The sequence below is a fragment of the Tenrec ecaudatus genome, chromosome 18, assembly GCF_050624435.1.
Source record: "Tenrec ecaudatus isolate mTenEca1 chromosome 18, mTenEca1.hap1, whole genome shotgun sequence".
In the NCBI taxonomy this organism is placed as follows: Eukaryota; Metazoa; Chordata; class Mammalia; order Afrosoricida; family Tenrecidae; genus Tenrec; species Tenrec ecaudatus.
In genome coordinates, this window is record NC_134547.1 from 36,489,311 (window position 1) to 36,504,828 (window position 15,518).

At 40.1% G+C, this 15,518-nt stretch overlaps 1 protein-coding gene and 1 non-coding gene across 2 annotated transcripts in view; one reads left to right on the forward strand and one right to left on the reverse strand.

Annotated features, from left to right (window-relative positions):
* ITFG1 (integrin alpha FG-GAP repeat containing 1) overlaps positions 1 to 15,518 on the reverse strand; it is a 242,724-nt gene that overhangs the window by 185,560 nt on the left and 41,646 nt on the right. The gene's annotated exons all lie outside the window — the stretch shown is intronic.
* On the forward strand, positions 13,362 to 13,495 carry LOC142432927 (small nucleolar RNA SNORA42/SNORA80 family). Its single transcript, XR_012781010.1, has one exon. It is a non-coding gene; the product is annotated as a small nucleolar RNA SNORA42/SNORA80 family (small nucleolar RNA).

Here is a 15,518-nt window from a genome sequence, read left to right on the forward strand (position 1 = left end):
TTCATTTGAAAAGCAGCATAATTGGTTAGGTAATTTAAAACGCAAGGTCCTTTTGAGGACTAGGGCACACCTGATCCAGGCCATGGTATTTTCAACTGCTGTATATGCATGTGAAAATTGGCAATGATTAGGGAAGGCTGAAGATGAATGGATGCATTTGATTATAGTGCTGGTGAAGCATATTGAAAGCACACGGACTACCAAAGGAACCGACACGCCTGTCGGGGAGAAGCAGAGCCACCATCCTAGAGGTAGGATCAGGCCTCGCGTACTTTGACAGGTTAGGAGAGACCTATCCCTAGGGGAGGGCCTTCTGTTGGTAAAGTGACAGGGCAGCCAAAAACACAAGGACTTTGACAAGATGGATTGACACAGTGGCTGCATGGATTGGCTCCAACATAAGAAAAATTGTAAAGGCAACACAGGACCAGGCAGTATTTCTTTCTGTAGTAGACAGGGTTGCTATGAGTCAGAACCTTTGGACAGCACCTAACATTCCATTATACATTCAAAGTTCTTCTTATTACGGAACGATTGCAGGTGTCTCTTCTCATTTTGAGAGTGCCGCATCATCAATGAAGGTCCCGAAAGCATTCCTGCATTGATGTCATTAGAGTCAATTCTATTTTGAGGACTGGCTTTCCCAGTTGTGTTTTGAGTGCCTTCCAACCTGCGGGTTGGCCTTGTGGCACTACATCTGACAATGTTCCATTTGCTATTCGGGAGGTTTTCAGTGGCTAATTCCTTAGGAGTGAACAGCCTCTTATTTCTTCCATATTGGTTCTGAGTTCAGAAGCTCCAATGAAACCTATTTATCATGAAAATACTGGTGACATAGCTTCCAGGATCATTGGCACACTCAAGCTTCCACAGTGTGATAAACTGGAGACAAACGCTGTTCTGACTCATAGCAATCCCGTATACCAGAGGAAATGTGAGGAGTCAACTGTTTGATCCAAAGATGACAACAACAAAAGTCATGTATGAAAAGGGGAAGAGCATCAGAGCTAAAAGTACGAGCACAATCTGTAGAAGGCTATCGACAAAGGGAGCGCCCAAGCTCGATCTGCACAGTATGCAGTCAGATTAAGCCAACGGCAGACCCTTGTAAGCACAGGCAAGGGTCTTCAACAGCCTTACTATCAAACAGAGATCATCGTAATCTTGGTTATGCTGGATGGAAATCAATGCTTGGTCAGCTGACCACCTTCTTGATCCAACCTGACCTTGATCTAGGTGAAAGTATCCCTTGTGCATTCCATGACAAAAATTTCATCCCTGGCATTTTGAATATCGATGGTGGTCTTTTCTTTCTTACTCTTTATTTGTATTTTTTCTTTATATTATTATTATTTTGTACTTATTTTATTTCACTTTTGTTTGTTATTGTTTTGTTTAACTTTTCCACTTTGTGAAGCACAGAAGGAATGAATGCAGAGTGATAACTGACCAAAGATTTACAGAGTTTTCCATTCAAATGCAAAAAAAATCACATTCTTTTCAAGTGCACATGGCTGGCTCATTTTCAAAAATAGACCACATGCTGAGACACTAGTTGAGGCTGAGTACATTAATAAACAGATCACTCAAATGTTTTTTAGCATCTCTACGCCATAAATCTAGAGGTTATCAAATGGATGACTAGAAAAACAAGAGCAAACAATTGGAGGATGACTAACCATGTTCTGCAACATGAATGGTTAGTGGCCCAGATTAGCAAGGAAATTAGATCTCTAGCAGAGAAGCAACAAGCCCACATATAAGAAGCACACCACCCTGTGTGATCAATCATCAGGTGTCGACGGAATCAGGCACTAGAAGACCCCAAACAAACAAACAAAAAATATATTGTTAAGAACGAGGCAGGTCAGAACAGAGACTCAAAACTCATCTGTAGACAATGGGACATCCCCTCACAGAAGAGTCACAAGGAAGGGAAAAGGATAAGTCAACCAGTGAGCAGTATAGCACCAATGAAACAATATTCCTCTGGTTCTTTGAGGCTTTCTCATGCCCCCCCCCCACCCCCGCACACACTATCATGTCCCTAGTCCTGCTTTCAGTTGTGGCTAGACTGTAGCATGTACACTAGTACAGATAAGCGCTCATGTCACATGGAATCCAGGTCAGATAAAAACATCAGGGACAGAAATGGGAGTATGGATACCATGAGGGTAGGTGGACGATGGGGAAGGAGGGGAGGAAGTGGGAACTGATCTCAATGATTAATACATACCCCCCCCCCCACCCAGGGGAATAAACAACAGAAATGTGGGTGAAGGGAGACAGTGGTGGGTATAAGATATGAAAATAATAAAAATTTATAATTTATCAAGGGATCACAAGGGTGGAAGGTGGGGGAGGGAAGGCATAGAAATTAATGTTTAGAAAATGATGATGGCAACATATGTACAAATATGTTTGATATAATTGATGTATAGATTGTTATAAGAGCTATAAGAGCCACCAATAAAATTATCTTAAAAAGACTATAAAAATATTTGAAATACATATATATATAAAATCAAGGTTACACATACACACACACACCAATGAAAACCTGAAAAACCTTCTATAATTGACTGTGGTGTTGATTAAAATACTGAATTGTACGAGGGTGTAACAGAATAAACCGTAATTGCGCTGGGCAGAGCAGAGCTTTTGTAGTAGGCATTTTTTCCACCAGGCGAACATGGAGCAACTTGCTCTACATTAGTGCACTCAGTGGTGTTGTCTGGGAAAGTTCTCTTTGGTCACAGTGAATGTTTTCATAAAAGCAGTTTCACTTGAACCTCATTTTTCTGTGATGGTCATTTATAAAAACAGCATGAGAGTGTGAAATCTTGTTTCCTGCTCAGGAAAAATGCTGCGGAAACTGTTGCGATGTTGCACACAGTTTATAAGGACAGCACTCTGAGAAAAACTGAAGTGTACAAGTGGTTTTCTCATTTCAGCAAAGGTGAAATGTCAACTGATGACAACCCTGGTTCTGGATGCCATGAACTTTCTGAATGGATGAAAAGGTTGACTTCTAGTACATTTGGAGTTTGTTCCACCAGGCCAGACTGTTAATCAAGCTTTCTATTTAGAGGTTTTAAAAAGATTACGACAAAAATGGCCTGATTTGTACCAGATGGGAGACCGGTTTTGCTACCATGACAATACACCTGCTCATGCAGCCATCTCAGTGTGCCGGTTTTTGGCAAAAGACAGCTCTTATGCCATGCACCTTACTCACCTTACCTTGCTCTTTGCGACTTCCATTTGTTTCTGTGAATGAAAAAGGACACGAAAATACAGGGATTCGATGATGTAGAAGATGTGAAGAGAAAAACTAAGGAGATGCTATCACCTATCCAACCAGATGAGTTTAAAAAATGTTTCCAAGAACAAAATAGCAGATCTGACAAATGTATGAAGTGTAATGGTGAGTACTTTGGAAGTGATATGGCTGTTTTTAAAAATAAATCCATATATGTAGCTTTGAAAACTAATTAATATTTTTGGGTGTTATTCTAGTCTGAAATTTCCTATGCACACAGAAATGTTATTAAAATGCTAAAAACTGCTCAATTTAGGCCAAGAGTACTATAACATTCTTTAAAACTTCTGAACCCTTGCAATTTTTGAGAATAATAAGTTGGTCAAAGGACAGAAGTTAGTGTTGAATGAAGAACACTGCATTCAATGTGAGCAAACTAAAAGCAGATTTAATGTAATGGGTGACAATATTGATGGGGACCTGTGTTTAAATGTCGGAAATCATCTTAGAGGGCTATGTCTGACCTCCTCTGGCTTCCCTATTGCCATGAACCAGGAGTCAGATATAATTCTACACTCCATCCTTTATTATTTTTACACCAACCATTTCCCCAATGCCACTCTACTTTATGCTGGGTTCAATAACTTGTTGGAAGGGCCACACAGAACTCACAGGAAAAAAAATCACAATTATGAGGGCTTATTTGGGTAGATAAGAAGTTACCACAAGTCAGGATCAGTTAGTACAGTCATTGGTCAACAGTAATACTCTTCAGCCAACGCTCACTCTCAGCCACGTGATCCTTGGCCTCTGCCCAGTGCTATGCCTCACAGTCTTAAAGTGTAGGCACTGCTTCTTGTTCTACATCACAGCTTCTTTGTCTTGAACTCTGGCCTCAGTCTGGCTCCTTTACTCTGTTGTATGGTCTTTGTAGCACAGTCTCTGATCTCAGACTGAGATCTCTGTACCACTTCAGAGAGATCTTGAATGTGTTCTTCTTCTGAAGTTTTCTCTCTCCTCCTACTGAGATAGCGCATATTTACAGCCCGGGGAGTGGCAACTAATACTAATAGTTACACACATCCTGTTCTCATCCTCCCAAGGATAGTTCTGTGGAGGTTACAGAGACGTAAAGAGTCCTAAGAAGAAATTTCACTTTAGCACAGACTGCTAGCTGAAAGGTCAAGTGGTTCAACCCCACCAACCACTCTGAGAAAGTCAGCTTCTGAAAAGATTCTCAGCCTCGGGAACCCTAAAGAACAGTTGCACACGGCCTTACCGGAGTGCTGAGGTGGAATCAGCTTTAGGGCAGTGGGGTTTTGTACATATGACAATATGTACTGTCATTACAGTATGTGTTTATATAAAAGTCAAATAAATTCTAAACCAAAAAAACTTCATTTGAAATCAGTAAAATAGAAAGGTCTACTATGCTGATTTTTATTTTTGTGGTATCTATAGAAACATTTCAAGACCTCCTCACGAGCACAGAGAATCCTTTCACAAATCAGATCATGGTATTTACTACTGAAAGACATTCAAATCCATTTTTAATCACAAGGCTTGAGGATCAAAGAATTATTAATTCATACAATGGAATACAATTTCCATTATGAATGTAGATAAGGTAAATCTTAGAAATGAGTTGGAATGTTGATTAAAATTTTATGTGGAGAAAAAGGACATTAAAATGGTATGCATGAACTGATGACAAGGGTCTACATATAACCTCCTTCCAGAGGGACAGACAACAGAAAAGTGGGTGAAGGGAGATGTGGGACACTGTAAAATATGACGAAATAATAATTTATAAATTATCATGGGTTCATGAGAGAGGGGGGAGTGGGAAGGGAGGGGAAAAATGAGGAGTTGTTGACAGGGGCTTAAGTGGAGAGCAAATGTTTTGAGAATGATGAGGGCAATGAATGTACCAATGTGCTTTACGCAACTGATGTATGTATGGATTGTGATAAGAGTTGTATGAGCCCGTAAGAAAATGATTAAAAACAAAAAAAACCCCACCCCCCCAAAACCCCAAAGGATATGCTTAATAAGAGTCTCCTTTTCAATAATTTTAAAATTGTGAAAGTCTATATGAACCAAATATATCAAATATATAAGACTAATAAAAAATAACACTATCATGACCTTAATTTTCACCTTACAAATTGAATTAGACCCGAACATGCTTACTTCTACAAATAAGAGCCAGCAACACAGGGAATCCAGGATAGATAAACCCCTCAGGGTCAACAAGGAGAGTAGAGATACCAGGAGGATTAAGGGACGGTGTGGGGGAATTGATCACAAGTATCAACCTAGTTTTCCCCTCCCAGTGGGACGAATAACAGAAAAATGGGTGAAAGGTGATGGAGGACGATGTCAGATATGGAAATAATAATAAGGGTTCGGCCACGAGGGTGGGTGAGGGAGGGAAGGGGAAGAAATGGGGAGCTGATATCAGGGGCTCAAGTGGGAAGAGAATGCTTTGGAAATGAGGATGGCAGCATAGTGCAAATGTGCTTGACACACTGGATGAATGTATGGATTGTGATAAGGGATGTAAGAGCCCCCCCCCCCAAATAAGAAAAAACAACAACAATATGCCCCAACTAGGAAGATAATATTTGAATGAAGACTTGAAGGAAGTGAAGTATAACTGGAAGATGAAGTTGAAGGAGGACATGTAGATATATCTGTAGGAATGAAGGAATAATATTCCAAGTAGAGAAATCTCACTTGATGGAAGATGTGAGACTGGTACCTTGTCTTTCATTCTTTGAGCAGTAACAAGGAGGCTAGTGTGGCTGGTCCAAATTAGCAGAGATCAGATAGGTATGGTGGATCAAATTATGTGAAGACTAATAGACCATTTAAAGGACTTTAGTTATTTCTCTAAATGAAATAAAAAATGCCAAACCATCTTGAGCAGAATACTGGAGTGGCCTGATATAGTTTTTCTTTAGACTTACAGAGCTTATGAGTTGAGAATAGACTCTAAAGGGTTAAGGGCTGACCAGAAGTAGAAATTACATTAATTTTACTAATCTTGGTGGGAAATGATGGTATCATGGACTACATGTGTTATAGTGAAGCAAAAAGTGAAAAAATATGTTTTGAAGGGAGAATGACAAGGAAAGATGACACCAATATTTTGACAGAGTAACTAGTCAATGAGGCCTCTGTGTTGGCATGGCTTTCTCATGAGGATTCTGGGAACTCTTGTCTTCCTCTGGAGGCGGGACAAACTCTCTGCTTGACATTCCTGTTGACAAGCCATATAGAGCTTTATGTCTCCTTAAGGTTTTGCTACAAGAAGGATATTGGAAACTTATCGCTCTGCCCTTTGCCTTTCTCTTTCCTTGGACTCTGTGCTGCCTCCATGTGGGCCGTTGACCTTAGGAGCCAACCAGGGAGCTGCCATCACCCTGCTAGGTTCTCACAGAACTTGGAGCCATGTGACTCTGCACCCATCAACCCGTCATATCCCTGCATCTCATTTCACATTTCTGCATTGACAGCCTTTGGCTATCTGAGTCTGAAGAGGGCTTCAACTAGCATTGGACCCAGGGACTTGAGTTGTACTGGGCTGGGGTGCCTTCTCGATGTAAAGTTATTTCTTATTAAAAAAGTGATTACCTTTCTAGTTTTAGAACAAGTAGAGAAATTATTTAACAATGAAAATGATAAGGAATCCCTGGGGTTGAGGGTTATATATTTTAGATGTCACCAAGGGACCGTTTTCTAAATTCTTTTAATTGGCTGCAGTGCAGGGACAGGTGCCGGAACCATGACAATTATTTGGCAGGAACAAGAAAGGGAAGGGTGTAGGAACAGTGTTCAGAGAGATCTTTGTAATATAACTTGTCACAACCAAGGTCCCCGATATATGCATGTATCAGGGATATTATACACTCCTTCACTTTACTTACATATAAGGAACTCAGTCTCCAAAGGTATTCACTTGCCAAGAGCAGCAGTTTTTAAACCTAGAGGGAGGGGCTTAGGATCCTGGTATACTACTAAAACTATCGAGGACCCCAAACATTTTTTGTTTGAGTAACACCTCATGATATTTAATATTTAAGGAGCCTTGGTGGAGTAGCAGTTATGTGTTGTGTTGGGCTGAGATCCAAAAGGTCAGCAGTTTGAAAGACAGGGCTTTCTACTCACTCCTGTAGAGTTATAGTCTTGGAAAGTCATAGGGAACTTGGAAAACTGTCCTAAAAAGAGTCATTATGAGTCAGCATCGACTCAATGGAATTGAATTTTTTGTGTTAGTGATATTTATCATCGTGGGAATTAATACAGATGCATTTAACACACAAGAATATTAAAGCACAATATATAAGCTGTCAGAGCAAAGAAGTCATTACATGTTATAATAGCTCTCAAAAATCCCATTGTACAAATATAACGTTACAGAATGGTAGTGAAAACGGCAAATGATGTTTTGCAGTTTTTAATGAAAATTATTTTTAACTCTCAGATCTCTCAAAGGGTATTTGGGATCCTGTGGGATACTCAGAGCACACTTTAAAAATGTTTGGTCTAGGGGAAAATTAGTATTATTACAGTAAGTGTGCAAAAATAATTGCTAGTCAGCATTTGACATCCAAAATAGTAGTTTTTGAGACCCTAAGACACCTAGTGGAATAGTGAATTATGCACTGGGCTGCTGAGCAGAGAAGATGGTACCCATAAGGAATCACCCCCTTGTGCTCCTGTTGTGAGACCAGAAAACCAAGAAACGAGGAGGCCAACCTTGGAAAACCATGTGCTGAGTCCTAGAATCCCAGTATCCTAGGATTCGTGGTTCAGATTTTTCCTTCTGAATTTCACCCATGGAGTGAATTGAGAGCTAGTTGTGGCACTTTAACTTCACCGCACCTGCCCGCGGGCTTTCCCCATCCACTAACACGTCCAGGGGGGGCAGTGTCTGCCCAACCACCCCCTTCATCCTAGGCCCATGACCCACCAGCATGATATAATATTCCCAGACAGACTGTTGTTGTGTTAGTCCGGGTAAATTAGGGAAACAAATCCATAGAAACTCATAATGTATAATAAGACAGTTATATATATCTAGGGTAAGTGTACATTAAGAAAGCATCCCAACCCAGTGTTGTCCAAGTCCGTAAGTCCAACACTAGTCCATATGTCCAACATTGATCTACAAAGACATCAATCTCACAAAACACATGCAATGATGCTGACTGCAGGAGGAAAGCTGAATTAGTGAGCGTGTAAGCATCTCAGTGCTGACAGGGGTCTCCACACGGCTGCTCTAGCACCCAAGGCTGCATCAGGGTAGGTCCATGTGGCATCTCCTCAGGGGCACTTGCAGGAAGTGAGCCTTGCCAACTGGAACAGGGATCTGGCTAAAGCAGCTGAACCCCTGGTCCAACCATCAGAGAGCAAGAGACCTGAGAGCTAGAAAGGCAAGGCTCCCTGAATCTTGGCCTTCCCTCACTTCACCCTAAATCCAAGTTGTGTCAGCGTGATGTAAGTAAAGATAAGTAGACACAAATTTACTAAAATTAGAGAGCAGCAACCTCTGTTTATTGGAATCCTCTGGGCCATTTTCTCACAGAATTCAGCTGGCAGTGTGCAGAATCTCAGGTCTATGGAGAAGAGCTACTTGGGGGTGAAAGAAGGCAGAGTGACGGGGACATAGTTCTATGGGATCAGACCTGGGCAGATAAAAAGAGAAAAAGCTTTGGCCCTCTGCCAAGACCACAGAACCCAAAGTGGAGTCCCACAGACTTGAATCTCCAATAGCAGGGGCAACACAGCTTACCAAGCTGAGCAGGGGTGAGTTATCAGAGTAGCTGAGAGCAGGCTGAAGTGGAGAACATAGGCCCAGTGAGTCCCAGTCTCTCTCGGCAAATTTAAACCCCCTTCCCTGGAGTAAACTGCAGTGCAGCCTCTGATACCTGCATCCCCCAAAGTCTGAGACCTTAACAAAAATGGTCACTCTGGGGTTTTCTTGTTTACTTCTTAAATTCTCCTGTATTACCTCCATCACATACCTGGTTCATTAACAAAGTTTGAACATAACACAGCAGGGAAAATCCACCAGGTTTAACAAGCAGAAGCTTGTACTAGCACCAGGTTGCCCAAGTTTAGGCTGCACACAGTGTCCTAGGGACCAGAGGCTGCTCACAGTCCACTTTATCTAGAGTGTCAGGATACCCCGTCTTTCACATAAGACACCGGCCCTCTCTGAGTAGTCCATTGCTTACTACACTACCTATGTAGGTGACAGGAACAGACCCCATTTCCCCATTCCCACTTGGCTACCCTACCATCAAAATAAGAACTAACACTGTCTCCTCTGATCCGATTAACCAGAGGTCTATTCTGTAGAGATAATTAACTTAAATCACAAGAATACAGGTCTCGCAGCCATCCATACTGGACACCAAAATCAGCCCCTAGTCTGAATTTCAAACCTACTCTGACACCCTACAAAATCACAACATAGTAAACAACATATCAGCAAGCACTGTCCCCAAATGCTCAAGATACTTCTGCTCCAGAGTCCTGCTGCCCCCGCCCAGGACAAAGTGTGGGCTGGACTTTGTCTTGGCATTGCTATTGCTCTGTGTGCTAACACTCCTATCCTCCCCCTCTTTACAATGCTGTACATTATTCGTCAAAGTCATCCTCAATCAGGACTTACCTATTTTTGGGTATATTTAAGGGCAGGGGGAAATACACACATATATAATTTTACCTTTTGCCTTCCAAATTAACTTGTTTACTTTCTAGTCCCTTAGTACACCATCTACCCAGAAAGTAGCAAGCACAACAGAGACTAAGTTCCTGTGCAATGCTTAGAACCCAGCAAACATACGTTAACAACTCAGATCTGTGCTAGTATTGTTTTTCCCATTCAAGTATTCTCACCATTTTAGTCTCTTGTCCTCTCCTTTAACTCTCCTTTCTTTAATCTAAAGATCCAAAGTTTTACTTCATAACACTATTCGCCTCTTTTAGTTTTACCTTTCTTAACTTCAAGCCTCTCCTGTTCTTCTCACCCTCAGAAAACTAAAAGCTGACACTAATTATACATTAAAAATATATATTTTTGTCCATCAAATATTAGTAGCCATTCCTTCATCTCTGCAGGCAGGCACCTTTGGGGCCTACGATCCCTTCCTTCAACCTACCAAATAACACACTACCCAATCCCTTCCATTTTTTATTTTAACTACTGCTCCTTTTGTTCGCTTCCCCCTCCCCAACACTTCCTTCCCCATTCACTGAACACTCCGCTAATAACTAATCTAACCATCTATAAAGGAAGAAAAGATAGTTATCAGAAAGCCGAGAGAACCCCAACCAGGAAAGATCCCAAAATGAAAACTGCCTGGAAAATTGTAGTCAAGATCTCTAACGTCAAGGACAAGGAGAATATTCTAGGAGAAAATTCTAAGAGCAGCCAGAGAAAAAAAGATCATTTGCATATAAAAGTTCAGCAATTAGAATAACTTCAGATTTCTCAGCAGAACATACAGGAAAGAAGACAATGGAGTGATGTATACAGAGTATTGCAGGGAAAATTGTCAACTTAGAATCCTGTATCCAGCCAAATTATCCAAGAAATATAACAGGGAAATAAAAGTATTCCAGGGTAAGGAGAAATGAAAAGAACTATAATCAATGACATACTAGGGTCAAAAAACCAAGAGCAACAAGATGCAAACCTGAAAACAACATAAGACAATGTCTCACAAAAACTAACACACGGAGACCAACACCCAAAACAAGGAAATAAAAGAACAAAGAATCTAAACACAACATATACACACACTATACACACATAAAAGCAAAATGGCAGTAAAATACATTTTTGATGACTTCATTCTGACTCGTAGTAACCCTGTAGACAGAGTAGAACTGCCTCTTGGGGCTTTCAAAGCTATAAATCCTAATAGGAAGAGAAAGCTTTGGCTTTCTCATTTGGAGCAGCTGCTAGTTTCAAACTGCAACTTTGCAGTTAGCAACTCAATGTGGAACCCACTACACCATCAGGGCTCCTCTGTAACTAGACACGGCCTTGGAAAACCACACAGGTAATTCTACTCAATAGGGCCGTTATAAGTCAGAAATGACTTAATGGCCACAAGTTTGCGTTTTTGTTTTTAATTGGAATTAGAAAGAAATTATTGAAAGTCAGGTTTTGTTGAGAAAAAAATGACTCCTAAACTCTGAAAATTCAATTATATATTAAAAGCAAATCGGTGATCTGACAAATATTATTTAAAATAACAGGTAGAAAGAAACCTGGTCAGGATTTTCACCAGAGAACAATTGAAAAAAATTACAAACTGAAACAAAACAAAGATTAGACAAAATTAACCAGTTTTAAAAAGATATTGTAACAAATGATAACTATTGAGTAGATTATTATTATGTGCAGTACAGATTTTCAATTCATGGAGACACTATCTGTAAAAGAATAGTACTTCTCCACAGGGTTTTCTGGGCTATGCTTTTTAAGGGAGCTGATGATCAGACCTTTCTCCTGAAGCTGTGCCTTTTAGCTAGCAGCTCATTACCACCAATACTTGTATGAAGTAACTAAGATCAATAAAAAGCATACAGCTTGTTTGAAAGCTTTTGTAAGACAGCTAAGGAACACATTAACATGTTATAAAAAAGAAAAAATAATTTTCAATGGAAAACCCATTTACAACATTCTTGTCTCTTTAAGGAATTCCAAAATTTAGAAGGTGGCACAGTGCTTCCTCAAACATTTGGGAAAGAAATACCATATGAAACAGTAATCCCTCTACTTGGTATATACTCTAAAAAAGAAGGAACAAAGTACAAGCACCATTTTCATTGAAGGACTATTCACAACAGCGAGATAATGAAAACAATCTAAACGTCCGTCGATAGAAGAATGTACAAAGAAATTTTGTCACATATACACATTGCCAAAGAAGAATGAAGCTGTGCAATAACTCATGACACAAATGGACTTGGAAGACATGCTTAGTGAAGTCAGTAAAACAGAGGGTGGACAGAGGTCACTTGGTGAAGGGGAAGTTAAATAACTGACAAAGAGGAGTTGGAAAAATAATGTGCAATAGTTTTAAAATGATGAATTATTAAAAAACAAAATTCCTTATAGAGCTTACAGTTAGAAAACAGTGACAAGTCCTACTTCACAGGAAGTAGCAGCTGAAAACCTTCTGGACAGCATGAAAACACTGAACAAGCAGAACCTTGTCAAAGATAGTGTCAGAGGATGGGCCCCTCTGTGGTGGAGAGGCACTCAAAATGCGACAGAGAGGAGTTGATCATGGTGACACGAATGGAGTCAAGTCTGTGGAAGTGGAGCTTTCAGGATCATTTGCTGATGGGGTACAACTCAACTATAAAAATCTACTCATAATCGGGAGTTGGAATGTCTGAAATAAGAATCTAGGAAAATTGGAAGTCCTGTACATGAAATGGAATACATAAAGACCAATATCTGAGAGGGTTAGTAAGCTGAAATGAACTGGTATTGGCCATTTTGAATCAGAAAATAATACGATTTTACCAGACCAAAAATCACACAGTCAAGAGGAATGGCATTGTATTAATTATAATGGAAATAATTAGGCTCCTAGGAGTTAGACTCAGATTGTGATCAGTTGCTAATTTCAAGGTTGATAGTTCTAGTTCAATTAAAGGCTACGCAGAAAAAAAGCTCCAATGAATTGTTTCCATATATATAAGGGGGTACCCCCCAATGTAAAAAAGCTCTGCTGGTGGGAACTTTTATAGTATGCACTACAGAGTTCCTACTAGGTGATCATTAAGCAACTTGTGCTGAGTTAGTGCACCCAGTGGTGTTGCCTGGGAAGGTTCTCTGGTCACAGTAAATTTTTCTGTAAAAGCAGTTTCACTCAAACCTCATTTTTTGTTATGACCGATTTAAGAGAACAGCTGTGTGGCTGTGAAATTCTGTTTCCTGCTTGGGCAAAATGCCACAGAATGTGTTTGGGTTGACTAGAGAAACAAATTCATAGACACTCATATGTCTGTAAGATAGGAATTTATATCAAAGAGCAATTATAAATTAAGAAAACATCCCTGTGCATGGGTTTGGATTTACGGCAGGTCCAATCCCATGGGCCTTTCACAGTGTCCCATGCCAAAGCAAACTGTAACCCTGAACCATTGCCTGGCTTTACCCCATGGGCTTCAGGCATTGAAGCGGGCTGCACAGTGGGAAAAAAAAAGAAAAAGAAAACATCCAAGCCCTGTTCAGTTAAAGTCCATAAGACCCGTGTTAGTCCATATGTCCGATACCACTCTATAAATTCCACTTCAGACTCATGCAACATATGCAATGATGCTGAATGCAGGAAGATCACACACAGGCCAATGGGTGGAAAGTCTTGTAGGCCCAGTGGCAGTGGACACATCTTAGCATGGGTAGGGGTCTCCACGTGGCTCCTTCAGCTCCAAAGCTCTAGCGTAGCTACATGTGTCTTGCCAACAGGAATGTACACAGGGAGTGGGCGTGTCCTGCCTCCAGCAAGCTATTTATGTCTTTTGTGCCTCCAAATGAGGTCATCAAACTGCAACCACCCCTTCACTCTTAATAGTCTCAAATCGACAACGGATTATGTAACTACCACAGTGTTGTAATGTTGAACACAGCTTAAAAGAACAGGACTATTGGGAAAAACTCAAGTGTAGGAATGGTTTTCTCATTTAAAAAAGGTGAAATGTCAACAGATGACAAACCTTGTTCTAAACCTTCGTTAACTTCCCAAATGAATGAAAATGGTGACAAAATTTGTGTACTTGTGTTTCAGGATCTAATGAGGGATCATTGAAGAGATGAGGAAGTTATTTGGACTATCTTGGATCTTGATTCAACAAATTTTAACGGAAGATTTTGGAATGAGAGGCGTCTCTGTGAACTGACCAGGAACAAGAGCGTTGACTGGAAACATGGCAAGCTTTGAAAGAGCAGCTTCAATACAGCCAAGACTGTTTTTCCAAGGTCCTTACTGGTGACAAGACATGGTGTTGTTCTTATGATACCCAAAGCAAATGTCAATCAAGTCCGTGGAAGACGCCAGTTACCAAGAAAAGGTCATTAAATAAAATCAAAGATCAAGATAATGCTCTTATGTTTTTTTGATGTGAGGAGGATAGTGGATCTAGAGTTCATTCTACCAGGAATGAACTTTCAATTTGGAGGTTCTAAAAAGAATGTGTATCAGTGTGCGACCAAAGAAGACCTGATTTGTGGCAGATGAGTAACCGGTTTTGTCACTACAACAATGCACCTTCTCATTCAGTCATCTCTGTACATCAGTTTTTGGCAAAAACAGCATGCCGCTCTTGTTCCACGAACCTTACTCAACTGATCGTATTTGACTTTTTTTGTTTCTGTGAATGGAGAGGGACATGAAAGGGCAGTGATTTGACAATGTAGAAGAGGTGAGGAAAAAAACGAGGGAGGTGTTGTCATCCATCCAAACAGACGAGTTTGAAAATATTTCCAAGAATGGAATCACAAATTTGACAAATGTATTAAGTGTAATGGAGAATACATTGAAGGTGATGAGGTTGTTTGTAAAAAAATTATATACATAGCTTTGGAAAAAAATTCTGTTTTGGGGGGGATACTCCCGTGTATTATAGTCAAAAAACCCCTCTGGAGCAATTCCACTCTGTAATATTTTGGAGTCACCATGGACTTGATGGCAATCAGTCTGGATGTTTTCTTAAAGTAACTGGACCTGACAATGGTCATTGATGGGTACTAAGAGCAATTACGAAAACTTTAACGTGGATGGCCTATGCTGAAGACAACTATGCAATTGATACAGTTTAACATCAAAGAGAACATGAGTTACATGTACTTCGATGAAGTGACACATTCATAACACCTAAGAAATAATTTTGATACCTGTCCTCCTCACTCTTAAAAAAAGGCTGAGTCAAATCAAGTCTCCAAATCTAACTAATGGTTCAGAGGAAATACAGTGGATAGACTAGCTCATTAACACCAGGAAGAAGGAATCAGCAAAATGTAGGCTGAGGAATTCAAGACTGAAACTTATGTAAAAATGTTCTGAAGAGAAAACCTCTAGATTAAAGACCTTAAAAGTCTTATAGTATGAATAACTTTAGTAGTTATTCATATCTTAAATAGTTCCTGATGTGATGAAAACATTTAGGAGAGAGCTAGGATATTTTGAAATGTGAGCAGAGAGTTTAGGAGGTTGCCAAA